The 22609-nt window shown below is 34.2% G+C and overlaps 1 long non-coding RNA gene across 1 annotated transcript; it reads left to right on the plus strand.

The window, feature by feature from the left end:
- The first annotated feature begins 14181 nt into the window (after positions 1–14181).
- Positions 14182–22339, plus strand: LOC124889371. Its single transcript, XR_007048317.1, has 3 exons — positions 14182–14312; positions 15742–15804; positions 22184–22339. It is a non-coding gene; the product is annotated as an uncharacterized LOC124889371 (long non-coding RNA).
- The last annotated feature ends 270 nt before the right edge of the window (positions 22340–22609 follow it).

The raw sequence follows: 22609 nt of genomic DNA on the forward strand, positions 1-22609 counted from the left end.
AAAAGGTTAAGAAGTAAACCAAACATAGATAAGTCATACATATTAGTTCATGGGTATTGAGGCAACACTTATAAATATAAGAGACAACAGATAAAAAGTAGAAGAAAGGGATAGCACAGAACAAACTTTTAATATCAACTTAGATCAGTACAAAAACCATTCAAAAATAGTGATAGTAAAACAACTTATATATATACCAAAGTCATCACAGGAGAAATAGGAGTATGAGCTGGGGGAGAAGGAGTGAGGATCAAAGAAAAGAGATTCTAGGAAGAAGATTTTGACCATTGCTTAAGAAACAGTGTCATCCTCTCACTTGCTTTTTCATGTGCCTTAAGGATCTGCTGAGTTAGGTCCTTATTTTTGGCAGTTAATATTTCAACCTTATCTTCAATCTTTTTCACTCATTCCTACAGGAAATATTTTTAGAGCGCAACTTTTCTTGTGAATCTATACCAACTTCTCCTCCCTTTCTAGATGTTACCTTCAGTGCAATAATTTTAGCATCCTTTCGGGCAATCAGGGTAGTCATGGACTCTAGTTCATCCTTCAACCTCTTCTGTCTTTCCATCAGTTCAGATACAAGAGACTTAAACTTCTTATCACCTCTCCTAGGGACACACTCATTGTCCTCCAGAGTGGTCAAGTTAAAAACTTGCTTAACTGATCCAACTTTTCCTTACTCACACAGTATATTGAAATGATCAAAGATCCCCGTTGAGCCAAAAACCATAAGATAGCCCATGTTTTCCATCCTTTGCAGTCATCACTATATGCATATGCTCAATGATGAGTGCATAAAGACCGATTGACTTAAACTTGGCCAACATTTCCATGAGATATAAATCTGGGCCTGTTACAGTGTTTTTTTTTTTCAATTGGGCAAGTAAAAACTTATTCACCAACTCAAAGAGAAGTTGGTACGTACCCTTCAATACCATCTAGGTTACATTCTTTATGTTCATGTCATCTAGATCAATATAGATTATCAATAATTTGGTAAATCCCTCTTCCTTTCTTACTGATTTTATCCCCTCAGTAGGGACTCCCAAGATCTTAGACAATACTTTCTTATCAAATGCAATATTTATTTTTTTTACCTGAGAGATCAGGTATAAATAAGTTTTTAAGAATGTCAAATGGTGATAAAACTGATGCACTTCCTGTTCATAAAGAGGAGGAATAGGTACCTCAAATAAGTGCTCCCATCCTTGAAATCTAACCCACTCAAGTAGTTCTCTCATTCTCGAAAACTCAGCAACAACAGGGTCAAACACTATGCCTCTCAATACTTGAGTCCTTAGAATTTCTTGCCTTATTTTCTTGAAATACCTTTTCCCTTTCTAGCAGAAGAGGGGGCCTTTTCAAAGAACTCTTTACCTTAGGCGGTGGTTTAGAACTTCGTGTGATTTTCGCAACTTTGGGACTACTATCAAATTTTTTGTTGTCTGCAGATTGTTCCCTTTTTCTCCCCGTAGTCAACTTAGACACAGATTCTTCTAGTTGTATTTTTTTTCTTTTTCTTAGAGAAACTGTACTCTTTTCTTTTTCAAGAGATACTTCTTTTTTCCTCTTTTGGGAAGATAACATTTTCTTACTTTATCTCTTGAGGCTTTCATTCTTCTCTCTACATCTGAGTCAATAGTGTCACTATTGAAAATACTATTATCATCATCATCATCATCATCATCATCATCAGGACGTCTTGCAAAAAGATCATTAATATTGTCAAAGTCACTATCCTTGCTATCATCATCCTCTGTTTCCTCATCAGACTCATCAACAACCACTGGTTCAGTAATGTCTATTCTTTTTTCTATCTCTATCCTTCTCTTTTTAGTGTTATTCTTGATTTTAACCAGAGTTTTTTTCATTGTATTTCTGCAACTTGCCCTGGTTCTTGGCATCTTATTTCTTCCTAGGGATACTAATACCTTCCTGGATAATTTCCAGGACAATGGCTTAGTATTATCACTATTTGACCCACTCTAAATAGTCTTATTCCCACCTGAAAGATCAAGAATTGGTGAAAGAATCTCATGATCATCATCATCACCAGAAGTTGAGACATTTGATTTATTTGCAAAAAGAGTTGTGGAGGATTTTCCTATCTTGGTGGTTCTGCACTTAAGGCTGTGAGACCCTGTACTCTAATTTCCTCGCTCATAGCTTGAATAATCGAGAGAGGCTACCTAGAAGTTCGAAGATCTCCAAATAGAGTTTAATCTAGGGAGACACTATCGGATTTGCTGGAGGAAATAGACTTATCATAGGAGAGAGTTTGGTTTTTAAAAAGGAATCAAACTCCCAACAAGAAAGAACTAGTTGATCAGGGGATGATTCATCAGATTTGTTGGCTTGAGAAAAGAATGCAGGAAAGAGGCTTTTGAGAAATTCAATCTTAGATTCTTCATCACTTGGAATAAAGTTTTCAGATGAAGCTATTTTGGAATCTAAAAGGTCATTAGTAATATTTTCATCCTTGTGATGAGAAGCATCGGGAGTTTCTGCCTTCTTGGAATAGAAATCCCGGGAAAAACTTGGTAATAATATTTTTTTCTTCGCACCCAGACGAAACAAAAGGAGTATCTATCATTTTTTAGGAGAGTGAGTTCATTTGTTTTGAAGGGTGGGGAGAAATTTGACATTGTAAAGATTGGGAAATATTGTGCAGGAGTAGCTGGTATGAGTTTTAAGAGTGTCGGGGAACTGATGAAGCTTATGAGAAAAAGAAAGAGAGTTCTTCATAATGAAAGAGAGAGAATCTGATTTGTGATTTTAAATAAGGCAATAAAGAATGGTTTAGATTTTATGATGGGATATGTTTGAAAATACGTGTCCAGTTCGATGGGCGCGTCTCTTAGACTTAAAGGACATGACAACGTTTTAGAAAAGGGTGGGAGCGTGATGTGGAACATATCATTTAATTTAAAAAGTCACTATATAATAATAATAAGTGATACTGACCTAATTTGGGACCTGATCCCTAATCGATTTTTAAAATACTTTTGTGAGCTATCTCACCTTCTCCCCCTTTTACTCTTCTTCTTTTTAGTCTGGGTGTATATTCGCAGAAGATATAAAGCTGAATTAGATATGTATGCCAATGTCTAGCCAAGATGCCTTCTTACCATTTCATAGCCATTGAGGAGAATTTTTTAAAAGCATCCACCATTTATTTGAATCACATAGGCTCTATCTCCTCAACCTTCTCTCAACCAGTTCCTTACAATCATTCCTAAGAAACAGAAGTGTATACTAAGGAGACTTTGCCTCCTTTAAGGGCCTGATGCAAGAGGTACTCTTTCAACCTTTTAGTTATATACTTTTGGCAGCTATTACACCTGCATTAGCTGCAACCCCTTGCATTAACCTACATCACAAATCAGTCATTAGTCTTAGGAATTCATTTCAGTCTCAGTTTCCAATAGGAGGATAGAGAATGGATTTTATTCTTGGTCCAGCTAGGTAATCTTTCTTTCTCTTTTCATAGAGTGATGAGTTTTCTCATCTCTCTCTAAATTGTATCTTTGAAAGAACATATTTTTCTTAAGTGCCCAACCTTTTCACATGGTGAGCTTGCGTGATCATTCTTGCCTTTTGTATGCCTGACAGCATAGTTGGAACCTTTGCCTTGACAGTAGAACTTGAACTACTCTAGCTGTTGGAATTTAGGTGAAAGTTGTAAGAGCTTGTGGTGAAGAAGTCCATGTGAGTGCCTGTGTATGGTCAGTTCTTACTCTAGCCAATTCCCTTTCAAGAATAGAGTATCTTTCAAGAGTTTCAGCCATATTAACTTTAGATTCAGATACTTCTTCCAACTGAAATTGTGTGCTACTTCCCTCTGTCTTCCCCTTGGACAGTGACTTAGTAATGTCACTTAATTGTTTACTCAAGAGATCATTTTCACATGAGAGATTCTGGCAAGTTTCTTGCTGTTCAGCCACCTACACACTTAGTTCAACCAATTCTTTTTCACATAAGTTTAGATCATCCTTCAGTTTTCCCTTTTCACTTGTGAGTTCTATCACTTGGACACTCAACTCAATAAATTCTTCTTCACATTTATCAAGGGATTTCTTTATATTCTCTTTGTCTTCAGCTATCTAATTTAAGGAGTCAATCAACCCAGAGGCAAAAGATCTCATCTTGTTTAGGGAGTAATCCTTCAAACACTCTTTGATATCCGAGATAGTCGTAGGTCTACTTTCATTTTGATTTGTGTCTGCCATCAAAGCGAGGAGTGAATCAGAGACTTAAAACTTTTCTTTTATTACCGTGATGGAAATGTCTTCTTTTTGCTCAGACTCATTTGAGTCACTTTATGAATTATTCCACCAGTCTACAAATACTTGACTAACAATCTTGTCAGCCTCAGCTCTTTAGTCACACTTCATAGGGACCAACTGCTTTCCTTTTTTCTCAACCTTGTGCATAGGACGGTTCTTGATAAAATGACCCACTTCGCCACACTTGTGAAGGTACCACTGCCTATTGCTTCATTACACTGCTTGAAGGGGCGGCTCTACCTTGTAAAAAAATAGGCGGCCGCCATAAGCCCCCAAATTTGAGGGGCCTCATTTTTTATAATAATATAAATAAATTTTTGTATGAAAATTCAATTTTATTTATAGAAAAAATAACTTTTATATAAAAGGAAAGAACATTAGAAGAAGTTCATATATCTAGTATACAATGTATCAAGAAAGATTAAATGCATTGATTATATTATTACTTAAAAATGAATAATTAGAAAAAGTCGATTATATAATTTTTAAAATATAGTTCATTAAAAGAAAGTTATTTTTTCTTAAAATTTTAAGGCATCCTTTTGATTTTTGCTTAGGGCACGAATATTCTTGAGCCGCCCCTCACTGCTTGCTAGATTCATCTCTTTTGAGTACACTCCTTGACATTTTCAAGGCCTTGAGCACCTTTTTGGCAATGAGAGAAATTTCCTTTTCTCCAGAACTATAAGTAGCTTATGAGTCTTTCAAAACTAAATTTGAGGAAACATCCATTTCTCAAGATCCTTCCAAGGTGTTAGCCTTTATAGGAAGACCAGAGCTCTGATACTAAATGAAGGGTTAGGGTGGGTTGCTCCTCAGCTCAGCGACCTATTCCCAAATGCGCTCACATAACCAAAACTAGGAGATATGCAAAGTAAAAAGTGCAGGAATATAATGAAATAAAGGACACAAGGTTTTTTTTACGTGAAAACTCCTTGCACAAGGGAGATAAACCATGACCTGCCTCTAGGATTTCTAAACTCCACTATAGCCAAGCAACTTTTTAAATACAGACACCAAGGATTAAGCTCCTAATCCTTGTTTCCTAGCAATAACTCTATTACAAGAAAACACAAGTAGTAACTCTACTACTTCCACCTCCAGCTAACTCTAACTGGATTCTTCAAGCTAACTCTAGCTTGGATAATCACCTAACTCTAGATGATTTACAAAGAGAAGGTTACACCACAACACCTACTACAATCGTAAGTTAATTTAGGCAAACTTTTAAGAACAATATTACAAAGATTTAATTGCAACAATGAAATAAAAATACAACTCTATAAGCAAACCGTTCATTGTTGCAGTTGTCGCCTTTGATTTAGCACTTCAGAGAGATATTTAATTATGAGTATATAAAACTGTTGGTTTTCTTGTTGAGAAAGATGCTCAATATATATTATGACACAAGAAAACCTAGGAGAGATCTCATTGGTTGAGGCAAAAAAGTTGCAGAACCTTTTTAACAACTTTTGTACCTTGTGTTAGCTGGACTATTCACTGTGATAGCAATAGGTGAGCCCAACTTGTTCCCTAATGTGTAGTAGCTTTTGTCATCACAAAAACTCTAGGGAATAGGTCCCAAACTATGAGTTTGTCAATCACCAAAATTAAGGACTTAACAATTTCTTCCTTTTTGATGATGACAAATCCATACAAATAATTTAGCATACTCAGCATATTCAATCAACTTCTACATAGCACAACCTACACCTCAGCAACACAATATAAGCCACAAGACCACATGCCAGAGCAATTTGACCAACCAATTTTCCTATCATTGATGCCTATAAAAAGACTTCTGCTATGTTTGGTAAACGAAAAAGTACTATTGTGTCTGATATATATATATGAGTCTAATTTTATGTAGATAGAAAAATATTCCTTTAAATTATGTATTGTCATCGACTGGTAGGGTCATTTGGCCAACTCAAGATAGGAATATGAACACATAACCATATTATAGTACAACAAGTTAATCCAAGATCAACCAACATACACCCAGTATAACAAGCAATAAATAAGCAGTTTTGAATTTAAGCAATAAGCCAACAAAATATCACTAGGTCATGATCAATCAGTCCAAGTTAAGATATGTAAATAACTATCAAGTATAAAATATATTTTTTAGTTTACTCACGAAACTGTCAAACTCACCTGACCCTCGTACATACACGCTATGGGTTAAATATCCACCCTTTAGCCATTATCTGTAGGAAAAATTTGTATTCATATACTAAATTTCAGATGCAGTATCTGCCAATCTTGTTTCACCAATAACCTGCGAGAACTTTTCAAATACTGAAATATTCTTCATTTAGCAATGAGATAGGAAAATTTTTTTTACAACACATAAAATCATCTACATTGACCACACTAGACAACAAACACCAACAAGCCATGCTACAAAGTAATTTGTTATAAAAATATTTTTAGTATCTCAAAAAATAATAAAATTTATCTATTATGATTGTATCGAATTAATTTGATCAAAAGAATTTATTACATATATAATTATTAGATTACTATGGTAGCATTCATATTCTATTGATTTTGGTCAAATATGGTTGTTGGCGAACGGCTCCTTTCCATTCTTAACAATTGACTTCAACTCTATTAATTGCCTTTAAGGCATTTACTTTGTGACTGGTGAGTTAATCCGGAAGCGCGGTCATATATTTTTTCTTGCATCTTTAGTTGATATTAATGGAATAAAATTGTTACGGCATCAAAGTTAAAAAAAGAAAAATCTTTTATCTAAGACATGCATTCAACAAAAAAACAAACGTAAAAATCAAATGTACGAGGAAGGAATACAACAAAACTTAGTTAAACCAAAAAAAAAAAAAAGACAAATTGAAATAAATAAAGTAATTTTTTTTTGTTATGTAGCCAATTATAAATGTTATTTTAGTCATATGAAAAAATATTATGCAACGTAGCAAGTCTTATTCATTCCCATCCGTTCTTTTTGAAGACTTGGCTTCTTAGAACATTATATTGTAATTTATTTGAATTTTGATTATTTTTAAAAATACTTTTCAAAATATTAGAAATTATATATATTTAAATTTAAATAGTTTAAATTTTGTTTTTAGTGATATATTCAAATGGATTAGAATTTCTGATACATGTTCTATATGTTTACACTTAGTATATAAATATCAATAAAGTTGTGGTAGAGTGATAAGTACTCTTTCATCCATAGCGAATCCTATTTATTTGGACTTTAATGCGGGTACTAAACACACCGAGCGGGAAACCAAAAAATATTTTTTTTCCTATTTTTTATTTTTCATAAAAAAATCATTTAAAGCAAGAATATAATTTCACGGAAAATGATCTCTCCTCGTCTGTTTGTTTTCCTCCATCTAATTTCTTGTCCCAACTCAAGTAATAACTAAAATTTTTTTATGCATTAAAAGAATATTTTCAATTCACATTCAACGATCAATAAAGCAAGATAAGACTTGTCATCAACATCAAATCAGTTGGAACGATTCAAATGAATAAAATGGTTACCACCACTACCAATATGAAGAAACAGAACTTAAAAAGAAAAATATATTCCTTCGCTTCTTATCTATATACCTGGAATTAGGTAAATCAAAAGAGATTTTTAAGTAGTATTTTGCTTTCTTTTTGTTTGAACGAATGTCACCATTTTGTCAATCAAAACTTGTACCTCCATACTCCAAATTCATCATACTTTTTTATCTTTAATTCTAAGCACCTCCAAAAGTTTACTGCTTTGTTGCACCTCTTCTTTAAATGCCCCCTGCATGCATGTATAAAGTTTATTATAAAACTTACATATTATGTTGCAAGAAATGTATAGTAATTCTAAATCATCATAAAATGAATCAATAACCATTGAAATCTGCCCTACGACATGAATAATATGAATTTAACTTTTCCCATTAAGTTTCTTTGCCCTTTATTGTAATAAAGAATTCAAGAAAGACAACTTTAAGCCCAGGAAAAGAGTAGATTGACAAAAATGAAGAAAAAAACAAATATAGTTAGCAGAACAATCAGTATACAATTAATATAAAATTGTTGCACACAACTGAATGTTGATTCCTACACCACAGCTTGTAAAGTCAACAGAATTTATAATGATTGAATTGAAGATGCTCATCATTTCCACTCAAATGTTATGTATTTGTTGTCTTTAATAGTGATTGAAATACGAAGAGGTACATAACTAAAAGGCAATACAAAGAGGTACATAACTGAAAGACTTATAAACTATGTAATTAACATTGCTTATAAGGGCTTTTGAGTTTCTCTAAAATGAAGAAAAAAAATAGAAAAAGTGCCCAAAAAAAGGAGGGAAATAATAATTGTGATTCTTGGCCAATGAGGTATGAGGAATGATAGGCTGAAGTAGTAAATATTGAGGCTTCTAAATATCTTTACAATAAAGATTACAGCATAGGAATAAATGAAATGAAAATTTTTAAGACATTTAAACTTTTACATTGAAGAATAGGAATAAATGAATGAGTAGTAATTGTAATAGTTATTCTTGTGCAATAAGAAAATAGAAAAAAAAAATAAGAAAAATTGTCAAAAAAATGAGAAAAAAGATAAATGTCAATGAAGACCATAAAGGATTCCACATCACCTCCTCTATGTTTCTCCTTTATATATATATATATATATATATATATATATATATATATATATATATTTTGATTGATGGCAGTCTCACATTTTCAACTATATATTTGGTCTTAGTAGTTTGTGTGAAAGAAAATTTGAGAGCAATTTTTATCTTTTTTCTTTTATCATTTACTGGGTGTTCTATAAATTTGATAAATCTTTGTCAGTTTTTGGCTCTTAGTTAATAGTGTTATTTTTTGGAGACAATCGGTATGTTTCAACTAAACCTGTCAACTGGGTCGTTTCGGCCCATTTAGAAGGCCCGGCCCAATATGAACCAGCCCGATGGGTCTCCGGGTTATAGGGCCGCCGGTCCTGGTCTGGGCCATCTCAGTTGACAGGTCCAGTGGACCCGCCTAGTAACTAAACTGGACCAGGCCCACCAGATACCCGGCCTGACCTGATTATATATTTTTTTCTTACTTTTGGCTTGTTGCTGGGCTAGCTGTTTCCAATGGCTATAATGTCGTTTGGATCCAATGGCCATTTGTCCATAATTGGTTTATTTTAAAAAAATTAATTCAAAAATTTTGCTATAAATATGTAATGCCCCACAATCTGATCCCCGGTATGCCACACAGTGCTCCGAACTATAAGTAGTCCTGAGCTAATCCTGACTGCCTTTTCTAAATCTGAACCTCAAAATAGGAGAAAATATAAATGAAAAATCATAATATATGCAGAAAACTGTCTGAATCATCCGGGTATATCTGAATCATACTAATCTCAAAAGTCTGATAAAGCAAATACTGGAAATCTGAGTACTAAAATAAAAATCTGAATACTAAATCTGGTAGTCCGACAACCCTCTACTATCTGAATCTTGAGAGTCACTGGGACAGGTCCCAGATGACTCAAACTATCTGAAATAAAATGAGAACCATCTGCTAATAAACTGAAAGTGTGAACAACTAAGTCCCCAAACTATGAGGACTCACCAACTGCAAGAATGTAGAAGAGATGCTCAAAGATCACTCATGCTGCTGAGATTGAGCACCTGAATCTACATTATGAGACAATATAACACATAGACATATATATGGATCAGTACTTTGAGGATGTACTGACTATATGGGGGTGCATGCAATAAGTAAATAATATCATCACAGTTTATAAAATCATGTATGCGAAATGTAAATGACTCACACAGGCTTGAGTAATATGAAATCTGAAAATTATAATCATAATTGATAAGACATATAGCGTAAACCTTGTGAGCCATTATACTTAGTTCTGAAGTCTGTAAAATAGCTTATCTTAGGGCTTAAAATCTTAAGACCATAACTTCCAAAACATTTGCTTTTATCTTAAATCTTTAAATCAATAGACCGTTGAAGAGTGGAGGACATCTGTTGGGAAGTTCTTCTAACCGACATACAACATGTGAGCATCCATGGAGTTCCACGTCTTGCCCCTATTAGGTACCCTTTTCATCGGAATAGAACTTCTATCTTAGTAATCACAATCTGAATCATCCACGTAGAAGTAAGAATAAATCTGAATCCTACGTTGACACGTAGTTCTGGGGTCTGAAATCGTAGTAACCTACCCATCTCGGTGCTAAATACTACTCCCATTCTTATGCTCAATATCTTAAGAAATCTACTTCAAAAATAGCACAAGGGTTTACAAAAAAATAAATTATGCTTTTCTTTCTTTAAATCTCAAGTTATTTGAACAAAGTGGATTCTTTATCTTAGCTTAGGACCAAAAGGTCAAATCTTTATCAAAATGTGTGAATAATCTTATCTGAGGATGCTCATGGTACAAATAATCTCAAAATAACAATCTTAAATTGGAGTATAATGACCCATGCATCAATCTCATGTTAAAATATCGTAAACACTCATAATTCATCATAAATTTGGAAATTTCTGCATAATGCATAGAAATATGAATATAGTCATGTAATTCAACTTCTAAATCATTGAAAATATCATAATCTTGCAAATAATGATAATGGGCATAAACCCTAACTTTAATTTCATTGAAAATCTCATAAATTGCAGTCAATTTATAATTAAAATAAAGTTTTGGGAACAAGGATGAAAGAATTATCCTTGTTCAAACCCCACATACCTTAATTTGATGATCTAGATGCTAGAACTTGAATCTTGGACCTGTATTGATGTTTTGGAGATGACTTCTTAGAGTTCTTGAATTGGGGATTCTCAATCTTGTATTATCTTGGAGAATTGATGGAGGAAATTTTGGGTTTCTTGGAGATAAAGTATGAGCCTTAGGGTTTTGTTTGAGAGAGAATGATGAATAAAGCATAAAGTGCTTTCAAATATGTTTAATCTTTTGTTTTTGGACGAATTGGGGATTGGAGCTTTACCAAAATAGCCCCTTTTAACTTTGTAACGGAATTGGACAACGTATATTTTCCCATTTTGGGTGGCCACTGCGATGCGCCACTATCGTGGTGGCTCACTGGAAATAGATGAATGGAAACTGGGTAGACTCCGCGATGTGGAGACATCGCGGTGCCCCTTTGGAATGTTATTTTGGAATATGGTGCGATGCGCTATTATCGCGCTGGACCTCTGGAAATTGACAAATGGGAAATTGACCCTCTCCATGATGCGCTAATATCGCGGAGGGCCACTGGAATGGGACAATTAGAAATTTACACTAATCCGCGATGTGCTAAGGGTCCAAACGATGGTGTTTTACAACTGGAACTTAAAATAGCCATTTCTTACTCAGTTATTGGATTTAGGAAAATTTTATATCGTTTGAAAGCTTATTCAATTTTCCACATAATAGGAGGTCTAAATCTAAAGAATTCCATATGAAATATTCAATATTTACTTTGAAAGCTCTCCCTTAACATTCTAGGGATAAATATAAGCTAAGAAAAGTGAGGGGTATTACAATATCTTCCCCTTAGGAACATTCATCCTCGAATGTGGCTAGCTAAGCTGACATTTCTAAGGAATATGAGAATATAAGGTAGCATGCACAACTGAAATAAACTGCGAGTCTGAATCTAAATTATTCTGAGCTTCTGAGTAATTATGTGAGTGCATGAACTTACACGAGGACAACTATATAGATGAATATATGAGTAGAAAAGAATTGTATCAATGAAGAGTATTACCTTCGACTAAATCTGAGTTTATGGAGAAAAAGTGAGGGTACTTGGCTTGCATATATGCTTTTGCTTCCCAAGGTGAGGGTACTTTGACCAATGGAACTTCTTTGTTCCTTAGTCTACGAATCTGATGATCTAAAATCTCGACTAGAATCTCTTCGTAAGAAAGACTATTCTGAATATCTGAGCTTTCTAAAGGAACTACAACAGTGGAGTCACCAATACTCTTCTTAAGCATAGAGACATGGAATATAGGATGAATGGCTGACAAGTTTGTAGGCAACTAAAGCTTATAAGCTACTCTCCCAACACGACTCACAATTCTGAAAGGGCCAACATATCGGGGACTAAGCTTCCCCTTCTTGCCAAATCTCTTCACCCCTTTCATGGGTAAAATTTCAAATACACTAGATCATCACCCTCAAACTCAAGATCTCTTCTTCTCACATTTGCATAAGATTTTTGATGACTCTAGGATACTCTCAGTCTCTCCCTAATCAACTGAACTTTCTCTATGGCTTCGAATACCAGTTGGGTCCAATTAAAATGGCCTCACCCATTTGAAACCAACCAACAAGTGACCTACATCTTTGCCTATAAAGAGCCTCAAATGGAGCCATCTGAATGCTAGCATAATAACTATTATTATAAGCGAACTCAATCAACGACAAATATTCATCCCAACTACCTTTGAAATTAAGAACACAAGCTCTCAACATATCTTCTAAAATCTGAATGGTCCTTTCTGCCTGACCATTTGTCTGCAGATAAAAAGCTGAACTAAGATGAAATTGGGTACCAAGACCCTTTTGAAAGACTCTCCAAAACTAAGAAGTAAACTGATTTTCTCTATCTGAGATGATAGACAAAGAAACTCCATGCAATCTAACCATTTCTTGGATATACAACTTAGCATAATCCTCAGCTGTATAGGATGTATGAACTGGCAAGAAATGCATTGACTTAGTCAATCTATCTATAATAACCCAAATCGAATCATGATGATGACGCAAATAGTATAAACCAGTCACAAAATCCATATTCACCTCTTCCCACTTCCAAGTGGGGATACCAAACTCTTGCAACACACTACCAGGTCTCTAGTTCTCTACCTTAACCTATTGATAATTTGAACACTTTGCTACAAACTCAGCTATATCTCTCTTCATACCACTCCACCAATAGATTTCCTGCAAGTCGAGGTACATCTTGGTAGCACCTGGATAAATAGAATAAGATGCACTATATGCTTCAGCTATAATTTTCTATCTCAACTCATCCACAAAAGGCACACACAATCTATTCTGGTATCTCAACACGCCATCTCTCCCTTAAGGGAAAACCTCTACTTTTTGGTCTTTAACCGACTCATTTAGTTTGACCAAACTAGAATCCATATCTTACTTCTCCTTCACTTCAGAAACTAGGAAAGACTCGAAAATACTTTGAACCCAAAGATTCCTTCAGTTGAATCAACCAACCTAACACCCAATCTAGCCAATTGATGAGCTTCTTGAGCTAACTCTTTCTTATCTTTTTCTATATGAGCAACACTGCCCATGGATAATCTGCTAAGGGCGTCTGCCACTATATTCGCCATGCCCGAATGATACAACACGCTCATGTCATAATCCTTCAACAACTTCAACCACCTTCTCTGATGGAGATCCAACTCCCTTTGAGTAAACACATACTGCAAGCTTTTGCGATCCATGAACACACCAATGTGTACACCATACAAGTAGTGTTTCCAAATTTTCCGTGACGACCCTCTCGGTCGTTTGTGAAATTTTCTCATCTTCTTTATTTTAGGGCTCTCCATAGTTTGTCAACGTGGATTAGGATTTATCTTGAGGTGTTTAGAAGAAATTTAATAAGTCATTGAATTAGTGAGGTTTGATAAAGTAAGTCCGATCGTGGTCAATTTTTGTTGAGACGACCTCCGATTAGTGTCATAATGTTTTCAATAGGTCTGGACTATACTTTTAAGTCAATGTACATATTTGACTTATTTTCTTGAGGTTTTGAATAACTTCCAAGGATCTATTGAGTATTTTAAATATTATTTTAGTTGATAGTTATGGGCCAAGCTAGTATTTTCTTAACTCTTGAGACTTAGGTATTAGAATAAATTTAAGTAGAGAGGGTTTTCATACTAATTAAAATAATAAAAAATTTTCCAGAAGAAGGGCATGAAACCTAGTTTTCACCATTGCAATTTCAAAAAGAAATCTCTCATCTCTTGGTGTAAACTCCAGGTTAGAGTTTCGTTGAATTGAAATATATTGTACCACTGTAATGAGCTTATCAATTAGTAACCAATTTGTTGGAATTAATTTTTTCTGGTGGTTAATAATAACAAGATGCAGTAGCAATTGTATGAAAACTGACGAACTAACTAGGCTATTTAGGTTATGGAATTGAAGTTTTATCTACTAATAGGTAATTATCATGTCATGGTGCACAGTAACGTGGGGTGTAATGTTAGGCAGTGGCGCACAAATAAGTGTATTTTTGTTTTAGAATTAAGTGTCCATGTTATATAAATCTTGTTCTTTCTAATAATTGTGTAAAGGTTTACAATCATTGTCCTATGATGATGATGTAGGGGGAAAGGTAGATAATGTCAAGATTTCATAATCCCAGTAGTACGTATCCATGGTTATATTAGGCCTTAGGGAAAATTTTCATGCATTTGTTACTGACTACCATCTTCTTAATAGAAAACTTTGGTTTTAGGTTTAGAATTATTAGAGTAAGAATTTATAAAAGGGTGTTATTAGATTCGTATTTTTATTGGGAGTATATATTTTGGAACATATTTTGAACGTTCTGAAACTTTGAGGAAAGGCAAGGCGCTTGCGGATTCACTACTTTTGGATTCATTGGTTGAGGTAGGTTACGGTTTAATTAGAGTTTAGACTCGAATTAATTGTGTGTATGATCCTAAATTGGATACTTGTGGATTGGTATTCGGACATGCTTGAAATTGTTGATGTTTGGATTGTTGATTTGTGTATGTATGTTTATTGAAAATTGACTGGATGAAATTGTCTTACAGCTTTAAGTGTACTTGTAAGCTTGGTATATTGTGTCGCCTGCTGTGAGGTTGTGTATATTGATATTGATAATACTTGTTTATGTTTATGTTAGATCGGGTACCACGTCAGTACGTTTATATTTATGTTGGATTGGGTACCACGTTGGTACGGTTATATTTATGTTGGATTGGGTACCATACCGGTACGTTTATATTTATGTTAGATCAGGTACCACACCGGTAGTTTAAATTTATGTTAGATCGGGTACCACGCCGGTACATTTATATTTATATTGGATCGGGTACCACGCTGGTACGGTACATGAACATAGATTGTTCCCTGCAGGTCATGACTATTTCAGAAAAAATAAGTTCCATAGTATGTGTGTACATATTTGTGTTATTTCTGTGAGTGTTTACAGTATGGTTGATACTCTTGATAGTTATGTGGCTTGTTTGTGAGTACTGTTTGACCTGTTGTTGCTGTATTGTTGATTCATTGAATATTTTTTGTGTCACGATGGCTGTCTACTTGTTATTTGATTTATGTTATGTATATGCTATTTAATTGAGCTGGCCTATGATACCTACTAGTACATAGTGGTGTGTACTGATACTACCCTGTACTCTTCTTTTGTTGAGTGCAGAAAGTGTTCTAGGCTCAGACATGACCTCACCTCTAGAGTTTGATAGCAGATCTTGATCCAAGGGTGAGCACTCCATCTCCATGTTGCCATGGATGGTCTTATTTCTTCTTGTCCATCTTTCGAGCAATGAAACATTCTTTATTTACTTTATTTTTGGATGTCTTCTTAGACAGCTTTGTTAGTAGTTATTGTACGATGACTTTCAGGTATTGAAAATTTTAGTAAGTAGTTTTGATTTCCGCATTAATAATAATTAGTCCTGAATTATTGTGAATTTGTGATTTTATAATAATATCATCTTAATATTGACTAAGTGATTGGGTATTGGTTAGATTTAGATGATTCTACCACAAAAAGATTAGTATGGGTGTCACTCATGGCCATTTGGGTCGTGACAAAATTGGTATTAGAACCTTAGATTCACTGATCTCGTTGTACAAGAACATGTCTAGTAGAGTCCTGTGGAACGGTACGAAGACCTCTGTACTTTTCTTCGGAAGGCTATAGGACACTAGGAAAATTCAAATTCTTCTTTCTTACATGCTATTATTTGAATTCAATTGTTATTTGGTGATTCCAATTGGTATCTGTTAATAAGAGCAATGTCAAGTAGAGTTTCGTAGATTGATGTGAAGGTCCCCACACCTAATCTTTGTAAGGCTATGAGGCATGTAGAAGTGATTTTGCTTTCTTTCTCTCCATCGTGCCATCCCAATCTTGGACTACTCGATTGAATCCAATTGGTATCTAGATGATTCCAATTGGTATCTTAATAATTTTGAATAAAAATCTTGGAGATTTCAATTGGTATTTGTTAATAAGGTCTAAAATTTATTGTTAATAGGTAAAGACTTGTGAAAGTTGTGAACTTATTGATTGATTGTGTTTGATATTTGACTAAACTTGTGTTGCTAGATTTTGTCATTGTTGTGAATAATTTTTCTTAAGTGATGAAAATTGACTAAGTTATTTTTGTTGATAAATGTGATGGGATTATTTGATTTCTTGTTATTATGAAACTAGAAATTCTATAGTGCTTACTTATTTTTGGTACTATTATACTGATGAGTTTAATGGTATAAGAATTGAGAGGATGATATGAGAATATAATATTGAGTAAAGATGGTGAAAAAGTGACATAAGTAAAAGACTGAGGTGATATGTGTTTTTCATTATGAGAGGTTCTTGTTAATGATGTTGTGGATGGACTCTTGTGTAGTTTGATTATTTGATATTATTTGGGGATCCTTGTGTGGTCCGACCATTGAGACTGTATTTAGAATTTTTGTGTAGTTTTATTATTGAAACTATAACAGGTTCCTTGTGAGGACTAGCTAAGTGACATTATCTTTGAGTTCCTTATATGACAAATTCTTAATGCTTGGAAAAATAATGAGTTTTAAATAAAAGTGATAAAAACAAGAAGAGGTTGTTGATACCTATAGAATTTGATTGATGACTCATCTGGAATGTGATATTGGTGATGAAACTGTCAATGACCTATAATCAATTTATTTTGTTTGGCCTTGCTTATATGCTAGTGGTGTGGGGACCACTCTTGAGGTGATTAAGAGTTAAGTAAAGCCCATAATAAAAATATTGTTAGGTAGAAATAAGAATGACTCTATATATCTTAAATTGGTGTTACTGATATAAGAGAGGTTTGACTTGACCTTGAAGTGTTTGTCGTCGAAATATATTGAGTTAGTGATGTCAGGACATAAGTTGTAGTTGTAGATTTATGCATTAGGAAAAATTTTGAGAAGATAAATTATTGACTTGACCTTGTGGTTGAATTATATATTTGCATGTCCCACAAAGTTGGCTGATATATGAAACTTTTAGAGGATAGTAATTTTCATGATAGTGGCAATGCAAAATCAAATGTCTTAGTTACATTCATAAAATAATTAGTGATGACCCTGAATAGGAGAACAAATGAAATATTAAATGCCATGATTGATGTTTTCTTGAGTGATACTTGGTGGATATTTCTTGTTGAGTGGTTACGGTATGATGATTAGATGGACATTAACAATATTGTGGAGGATAATGTGTTGTAGGCTCTAATTATGTGGGACCCATAAAATGGCATGTTTCTACCTCTTTTGAGTCCTATTGTTTTTCTCTCTAGTTTAGATTAGTTGTAGTGTGGCTATGATGTAAACCTATGTTTGGGATGTGGTTTTAGTAATTGAAGCACGATTTGTACATTTAGCCTTATTGGGCTAACGTAGTAGTCTTGAAATCGTAAGTTGGGTAGAGTTGACTTGAGTACCTTAGTTCTAGTCGAAGTTGCTATCTTAGGCTTGAATATGGCTTACTAGACATTTAGAAGATGAACTAGATACCTTAGCCTAGTTTAGGGCATAGTTTGCCTATTTATGGAAATTGAGGATTAGAAGTAGGACCGTCTTGCCCACTTAGGCCTAACTTGTGTTAAGTCTTATGGAATAAGTTGTGGATGTTAGACATAGATGAGGCTAGTAAACCTTAGAATAAGGTTACTTCATAACTTGGTAACTTGTATTGATGTTCCTAGATTGTGGATTTTGATTAATAGTTATGATACTTCCTGTAGAAGGGATATTGGGCACTTAGAGATGTTATTTCCTCTTAGACTTGATGATTGACCTATAGAGATGCTATTTCCTCTTAGATATGTAAATTAGCCTAGAGAGGTGAGATTCCTCGTAGTCATGATGTATGACCTATTGATATAAAATATTCTATAGATGATTACATGTTTATCTATATTATGCCTCTAATATGTAAGATACCTCCTATATGTGAGATGATTAGAGATATGCTATGACTTATAAATATAATTTCTTGATATGAGTTTCGGCAATGCATATTGCCCTATGGCCATGATTATGATGTTGTGACTATTCTGGATGAATTAATGAGTCAAAGGCTGTGTTATGATAGTGAATGAATATTCGAGGAGTGTTTATCAGTGTAAAGGATACGATTATAGTTTATGAATACATATATGTTTGTATACACATCTTTCCAATATGGGAGGAAGATGCAGTATATTGCTTACGACTTTATTGATTGGATGCTGATGATGGCATGCACAAATTTGGTACATTCATGAGTATTATGTTGGTAATTGGTGTGATTTTAGCTTAAATATGATCTTACGATTGTTTTGCCTATTTAACGGTTTAGCTATGTGGTAACTAGTTGTCTATTAGGGGACTATAACACTTGTATGGCTAGGAATCTAATGTATTATTTAATGAATCTTGCTTAGTTGAAACATGGTAGCTAGCAATGGTTAATGCTGGTTTATGGTGAGCTCAGGTCTAACATAGGTGAAGATTGGTTGGTATTGAGGACTAAGTTTGTGATGTCGATTAGTCGATAAACGAGGAGTTGTATGTTAATGTGGCTAGATAATAAGAGCTGTTGGCATAAGAGGTGACTAGTTAATAACTTTGAATAGTTTCTATATGGTTAACTAATGAATAGTTAAGCAAGGATTAGTTAGTAAAAGATGGTTAGATAATGAATTGGAGTCAGCTAATAAAAGATGGTTAGGTGACAAGCAGTAATGTGTTGTCTAGTAATGATTAACGAATATAGGATGATTAGTTGATAATAATGAATGGTGGATAAATGACAGTTTTGGTCTAGTGATGAACCTTGACTAGATGTTAGATGTTGGCTATTAAATAAATAGTAGTTAGTTGGTATCCCATAAATAATTATTATGTAAAGGATAATGTTTAGGCTAATAACTAGGGGTTATGTGATGACTAGTGAACTAGTGATTATATTATAATAAGTGTTGGTTAGCTAATAACGTGTAGTTGGAAAGTATTGAATAGATAGATATTCTATGGTGACATGACTATTAATTTTATGAGTACTATAGTGTATGTTATTCAGTAATGACTATTATGGTGATATGTTAATACCCGACAAGGCCGGTGGCAAGGTCTGAGAATACTATTGTGATGATATTGGTACCTGAAAAGGTCAGAGGATACAATTGTGATGGTTTTGACACCCGGCAAGGCTGAAGAATATAATTATAATATGTTGATACCCGGTAGGGCCGGAGGATACTATTAATGATGTACTGATATATGGTAAGGCTGGAGGTTGATTATGATAATGATGGTCCTGATGAGGACAATTATGATGAGTGGTGATATTGATTGTGTACTTTGCATTCATTTCTATACGCACATCACCTATCATCAGTATGCACTTATATTTATCAGCCAGTATAGGACTGTTGCATATATAAATATATATGGGTGAAGAATATGCCTTGTGTAGTTGTATACTGATTGAACCTTCCGAGTCTGGGGCGGTGGAGGTATACATAAGCTCTACTAGGTATTAAGTTGTCTTTAAGCTGAGGACTAAGGAGATTTCATCTGTGAAGGTCCAGTGAAAGAATCGTCCTATTAAGGAGGCCACTTGGGAAACCAAAGCAGACATGCGTAGCAGGTATCCACAGTCTTCTCTTTGCCCGTTCGGGTATGAACGGTTGTTTAATTAGTATTTGATGTAATAACTCTCTCTGTCGTTTGTGAAATTTTCTCATCTTCTTTATTTTAGGGCTCTCCGTAGTTTGTATACGTGAATTAGGACTTACGGGGGCGAATAGTACCAACCCTTAAGGTGTTTAGAAGTAATTTAATAAGTCATTGAATTATTGAGGTTTGATAAAGTAAGTCCGATCGTGGTCAATTTTAGTTTGGACGACCTCCGATTAGTGTCGTAATGTTTTCAATAGGTCTGAAATATTCTTTTTAGTCAATGTACATATTTGTTTTATTTTCTCGAGGTTTCAAATAATATTCAAGGATCTATTGGGTATTTTAAATATTATTTAAGTTGATAGTTATGGGACAAGCTATATTTCCAAAACTCTTGAGACTTAGGTATTAGAATAAATTTAAGTAGAGATGGTTTTCATACTTATTAAAATAATCAGAAATTTGCCTGAAGAAGGGCATGAAACCCAGGTTTTCACCATTACAATTTCAAAAAGAAATCTCTCATCTCTTGGTGTAAACTCCAGGTTAGATTTTCGTTGAATTGAAATATGTTGTACCACTGTAATGAGCTTATCAATAAGTAACCAATTTATTGGAATTATTTTTTTCTGGTGGTTAATAACGCCAAGATACAGTAGCATTGCTATGAAAACTGACGAACTAACTAGGCTATTTAGGCTATGGAATTGAAGTTTTATCTACTAATAGGTAATTATCATGTCATGGTGCACAGTAACGTGGGGTGTAATGTTAGGCAGTGGCGCACAAATAAGTATATTGTTGTTTTAGAATTAGGTGTCTATGTTATATAAATCTTGTTCTTTTCTATTAATTGTGTAAAGGTTTTTAATCATTGGCCTATGATGATGATGTAGGGGGAAAGGTAGATAATGTCAAGATTTCATAATCCCAGTAGTACGTATTCATGGTTATATTAGGCCTAAGGGAAAATTTTCATGCATTTGTTATTGACTACCATCTTCTTAATAGAAAACTTTAGTTTTAGGTTTAGAATTCTTAGCGTAAGAATTTATAAAAGGGTGTTATTAGATTCATATTTTTATTGGGAGTATATATTTTGGAACAAATTTTGAACGTTCTGAAACTTTGAGAAAAAGGCAAGGCGTTTGTGGATTCACTACTTTTGGATTCGTTGGTTGAGGTAGGTTACGGTTTAATTGGAGTTTAAACTCGACTTAATTGTGTGGATGCTCCTAAATTGGATACTTATGGATTGGTATTCGGATATGCTTGAAATTGTTGATGTTTGGATTGTTGATTTGTGTATGAATGTTTATTGAAAATTAACTTGATGGAATTGTCTTATGACTTTAAGTGTACTTGTAAACTTGGCACATTGTGTGGCATGCTGTGAGGTTGTGTAAATTGATATTGATAATACTTTTTTATGTTTATGTTAGATCGGGTACCACGCCAGTACGTTTATATTTATGTTGGATCGGGTACCACGCCGGTATGTTTATATTAATGTTGGATCGGGTACCTCGCCGGTATGCTTATATTTATGTTGGATCGGGTACCACGCCGGTACGTTTATATTTATGTTGGATCGGGTACCACGTTGTTACGGTACATGAACATAGATTGTTCCCTGTAGGTCATGACTATTTGGGTAAAAATAAGTCCCATAGCATGTGTGTACATATTTGTGTTATTTCGGTGGATGTTTTCAGTATGGTAGATACTTTTGATAGTTATGTCGCTTGTTTGTGAGCACTCTTTGACCTGTTGTTGCTGTATTATTGATTCATTGAATATTTGTTGTGTGACGATACTTGTCTACTTGTTATTTGATTTATGTTGTCTACATGCTATTAAATTGAGTTAACCTATGATACCTACCAGTACATGGTGGTTTGTACTGATACTACCCTGTACTTTTCTTTTGTTGAGTGCAGAAAGTGTTCTAGGCTCAGACATGACCTCACCTCTAGAGTTTGATAGCAGATCTTGATTTAAGGGTGAACACTCCGTCTCCAGGCTGCCATGGGTCATCTTATTTCTTCTTGTCCATCTTTCGGTCAATGAAACATTCTTTATTTACTTTATTTTTGGATGTCTTTTTAGACATGATCTTTGTTAGTAGTTCTTGTACGATGACTTTCGGGTCTTGAGAATTTTAGTAAGTAGTTTTGGTTTCCGCATTAATAATAATTAGTCCTGGATTATTGTTAATATGTGATTTTATAATAATATCATCCTAATATTGACTAAGTGATTGGGTAATGGTTCGGTTTAGATGGTTCTCCCATGGAAAGATTAGTGTCTAGAGGAATAGGCTATGACCTTACCTCTCTGCATCAACACATAACCTAAACCAATTC

The sequence above is a fragment of the Capsicum annuum genome, chromosome 12, assembly GCF_002878395.1.
Source record: "Capsicum annuum cultivar UCD-10X-F1 chromosome 12, UCD10Xv1.1, whole genome shotgun sequence".
NCBI classification, from domain to species: domain Eukaryota; kingdom Viridiplantae; phylum Streptophyta; class Magnoliopsida; order Solanales; family Solanaceae; genus Capsicum; species Capsicum annuum.